At 45.5% G+C, this 5,000-nt stretch overlaps 1 protein-coding gene across 1 annotated transcript in view; it reads right to left on the reverse strand.

The window, feature by feature from the left end:
- Positions 1-5,000, reverse strand: part of LOC117440041 (tripartite motif-containing protein 67) — an 82,604-nt gene that overhangs the window by 22,437 nt on the left and 55,167 nt on the right. The gene's annotated exons all lie outside the window — the stretch shown is intronic.

Here is a 5,000-nt window from a genome sequence, read left to right on the forward strand (position 1 = left end):
CATGAAGAAGAGGGGACACATGTTGATGTAGAAGAGACATGAAGAAGAGGGGACACATGTTGATGTAGAAGAGACATGAAGAAGAGGGGACACATGTTGATGTAGAAGAGACATGGAGAAGAGGGGACACATGTCGATGTAGAAGAGACATGAAGAAGAGGGGACACATGTTGATGTAGAAGAGACATGGAGAAGAGGGGACACATGTCGATGTAGAAGAGACATGGAGAAGAGGGGACACATGTTGATGTAGAAGAGACATGAAGAAGAGGGGACACATGTTGATGTAGAAGAGACATGAAAAAGAGGGGACACATGTTGATGTAGAAGAGACATGAAAAAGAGGGGACACATGTTGATGCAGAAGAGACATGGAGAAGAGGGGACACATGTTGATGTAGGAGAGACATGAAGAAGAGGGGACACATGTTGATGTAGAAGAGACATGAAGAAGAGGGAACACATGTTGATGTAGAAGAGACATGGAGAAGAGGGGACACATGTTGATGTAGGAGAGACATGGAGAAGAGGGGACACATGTTGATGTAGAAGAGACATGAAGAAGAGGGGACACATGTTGATGTAGAAGAGACATGGAGAAGAGGGGACACATGTTGATGTGGAAGAGACATGGAGAAGAGGGGACACATGTTGATGTAGAAGAGACGTGGAGAAGAGGGGACACATGTTGATGTAGAAGAGACATGAAGAAGAGGGGACACATGTTGATGGAGAAGAGACATGAAGAAGAGGGGACACATGTTGATGTGGAAGAGACATGGAGAAGAGGGGACACATGTTGATGTGATAAATATAAAAACATCTACAAACATGTAGAACAAGTCAAAACACCCGTACAGTGAAACATCTGCAAAGTCGATCTCAGGGCTGTGATTGGCTGCCTGCATGCAGAGCACACGCCTGGTTGCATTACATCGTGTCTGACAAGAGGAATGAGGCCGGCGTTCGTGCAGTTCAAATATTTAAGGCAAAGAATTAGAGCCCTCTTCTGCTGGTAAGAGCTTTAAGTGCCTCGGGGGAAAGATAAGTGGATACATTACATTAAACACTCAACGGCAACAACTGTGATGCGATCTTCTGGAAACATGAACCCAGTATTTGGACATGTATCCTCAAGCGTTATGAATTGCTTAATTTAGCTTCATTTTCTGACTGTGGCTCGGTTCCAACGACAGAACTGTTCCTGAGTCGACTAACATTGATATCCACCTTCGACAATTTAGACGTCGGCAACCGTAATGAACCGCGTGATCAATACATTATACAATATTCAGAGGAAATGGGAGCAAAGGGTGTGTGTGTGTGTGTGTGTGTGTGTGTGTGTGTGTGTGTGTGTCTCAGGAGCGTCTTTGATCTGTTTTTCATCTCTCATTTTCACCGTACTCTATTTTTCTCTCTCTGTCTCTCTTTAATAAGAGAAATGATTCACAACCAGAAGCAGAGACACTATCACTTCATCTCGTATCATTCAATGGAAATCAAGCCATGAATATTGATAATGAGTTACGCTAAGTTTAAAAAATGCATTTATTCTTGTATGTATTTCTATATTTCTATTAGTTTGTAAGCCTTGGTGTGGCCATTTAGGTTTAAGGTCCTTACACACCGAGCCCATTTTCGGCGTCGATAGATGTCGGGCCGTCGATGAGAGTCGTGTTGCCCTCCTCAGATTGGTGTGTCTTGGTGTGTCCCGCACCGTTGTGTCTTTTCAGCCGTGTCGACACCTTTTGGCCTTTCCGTCGGCTAAATAAATCACTCTGATTGGCTGTTCACCTTAGCGAATCAGAGCATGAGAAGCGAAATGGAAGTGATGGACCCAAACAAACTATTAAGAAGGCAAACCTGAGGTTTCATTGAACTCCAGCTCTCGACGCAGGTTCGGGAAAGCCCCGTGAGCTTCTCGCTGTAGAGTGAAGATGGAACGCGCACGCTATTTGTTGTTTGTTTATATCACGCAGTCTGTTCTTCTTCTCTCGGTGTATCACGCAGTCTGTCTTCCGGTTGTTGCCTCTTTTGAATGATGAATACACACTACCGCCGCCTGCTGGTAAGGAGAGTTATTGCCACTCACGCATGCGCAGTTCGTACGTGCTTCTTGGCCGTCGGCTGAAGTCTTTGTGGTGTGTTCCAGTGCGACACATGCCAAGACGCAGAGACGCAGGAGACGTGAGGCGACGTTCCGTCGGGACGTGTTCTTTGGTGTCAGTTTGGTGTGTAAGGACCAACAGCACAGCTGCATGTGTAAACATAATGGTTGTTGTAAAAATAATGATATAGAAAAGTATTGAAGTGATAACCCGTCGTGATACCACAAACAGATCTGGAACTTTTGATGAAGGTGTAAATAGACACGTTGAATTAGAAACTGTTTCATAATCTTAAAAATATATGAGCTATCCTTTATATATATATATATATATATATATATATATATATATATATATATATTAGTGCTGTCAAAATTATCGCGTTAACGGCGGTAATTAATTTTTTGAATTAATTGCGTTAAAATATTTAACGCATTTAACGCATGTGCAGAATGGCCCGCCCCATACCACCAGTGGCAGCGCCAGGGTATGGCTGGGGTAGGCTACACCCATACCAAGAAATGGCTTAGCCCCACCATGAGACAATGATGTTAAAGTAAGCAAAATAAAGTCTGCCAACTCGCGGAGTAAATTGCACAGACAGCAGTTAGTAAGATTGATTTCAGTAGCCACGGTTTTGAAAACTTTTGTCACGTAGTGATCGTCTTCTCAATAGAACATCTTTGATAACGGCGTGGTGTTGTTGCAGGAAGTCCCGACGGAGAATACTCTTGCTGTAGTACAGGGCAGAGCCATATAATAGTAATAATATGGCTCTGGTACAGGGGTGCACATAACTGGTACGCAGGTTATGGTTTAATCTGAAATGCGTACCGTCACTTGTGTCACAAAGCGCATTTGCGTACCGACGTACTTGTGAAGCTTTTCCAGAAGGCGGTTAGATCACCGGACGACAGAGTCGGTCTCCGTGTGCACAGACAGGCTGCTGTTAACGTCGGTCTGTACAACGGAACTGTGCCAAAACTACGCCAACCGGCTGCGGAGGGAGACTCCCCCCATCACTGGAGAACTGCGCTGAAACATAGTTCGAATGGTGATTAATCATGATTAATTAATTTTTAAGCTGTGATTAATCTGATTAAAAATGTTAATCGTTTGACAGCCCTAATATATATATATAAAGGGAATCTCATTGAGACACATCCCTTGAATTGAAGCATGTTTTCAAGAATGTTAACGCTGATTAGACAATGTTTTTGGAAGTTTTAAAGTCACAGGAACCAAACAGCACATCAAACCTTTGCTCTCACGTCTTCCTTCTAAGCAGGTGCTCATGTCACATGTGACCTTTCTCTTGTTGACCTAACACACAGACCAATAACCACGGACCAGCCGTCGAGTATCTGAGCCTGCCAATAAGTCAACATGTCGGATCAATTAAAGACCGATGAGCGGCGGGAAATCAGCAAAGCAATCAGATGCATCCTCTGTGTGTGTGTGTGTGTGTGTGTGTGTGTGTGTGTGTGTGTGTGTGTGTGTGTGTGTGTGTTACATCTCACACAGGGTGCATGTGACGCGTCTAGTGCAGTAGCGCAGTAGAATAGAGATGTTTGTAGATAGTGCATGTTGCATGCCGCTTTCTGCTTGCTACTCTTTCTGCTCAGCTAGCCCCCTCGGGGGGTGAAAAGAGGAGCCGAGTGTGTAAGTCTCCTCCTGCTGGTACACAGCCTCTACACCACCTAGACTCCTGCAGTGCCTCCCCGTGGCCACACATGGTAACTGGGTCCTTGCGGACCCAGGCTAAACTGGAGGGGATCTCGGAGCAGCAGGGAGCCCCAGAGACGCGGCGTATAGGCCCACCGTCGTGTGGACATGCCCTGACGCCCGTCAACCCCTGCCCCAACTATGGGTAAATTGCCCTGCTGCCTTCTGGGTAAGCAAAGGCTAAGGGAGCATACCCTGACAGAAAAACAATGCACTGGCGGGGGCCTTAAAAAACCAAGGACCCGGCAGCCTCCTGCAGCCAGGATGGGGGACTGGTCGTCATGGGTTACCCACGCCACCGGGTTTATCTCATCGTGGTGAAGATAGTGCTACTGGGAAGTGCGCACCCCCTATGGCACTACCCACCTCTGACCATGGTGAAGTACCCGGACCTTACAGCGTGTTGAAGATGTGTGGGTCCAGGATCGGGATATTCAGCCACCAAAGAACTCACCGATAGAAGTGGACGTCATCATCGGATTCGATGGACAACCATAAGCAAGCAAGCAAGTTACATCTCAGTCCTCAGTGCTTTAGCCGGCTTCGACATCAGAAGCTGATTTCTGCTCTTAAGCTCAAAGGAACTGCGTTTCATAATCCTCTCTTCCTTTCAACTCTTACCATTTCAGCTGGAAAACTAAATTGGTTTTAATGTAGCGTAAGGACCCTGTGCTGCGTAAGGACCCCGTGCTGCGTAAGGACCCCGTGCTGCGTAAGGACCCCGTGCTGCGTAAGGACCCCGTGCTGTGTTCACCGTTTGTGTGTGTGTGTGTGTGTGCGTGTGTGTGTGTGTGTGTGTATGTGCGTGCGTGCGTGTGTGTGTGTTCGCTGAAAGTCGTAACTTTGGAGGTTTTTAAAGAGGCTGGTGTTTGTTTATCTTTTTTATGATGATCAGCAACATTCTTTCACGTAATTTGTATATTTATTTTTAGCAACTTCAGGAGGTTAGATATGAAAACAGGAACCCCAACTTCATCTTTGCATATCCTTTCTTTTCTCAAACTGAATTATGATGCTCCCTTTTGACCTAAGAGTCCTTTGTTAGGAAACAACTTAATCCATTGGACTAGCTGATGAATGCATTTACATGTGTATGTGCTTCACTAGAAAATAAAGTGTTGTACTTTATCAAAACCGGAGCGGGCAGCTTGAAATACCTACAAGCAA

Source organism: Pseudochaenichthys georgianus, chromosome 24 (assembly GCF_902827115.2).
Source record: "Pseudochaenichthys georgianus chromosome 24, fPseGeo1.2, whole genome shotgun sequence".
NCBI lineage: Eukaryota > Metazoa > Chordata > Actinopteri > Perciformes > Channichthyidae > Pseudochaenichthys > Pseudochaenichthys georgianus.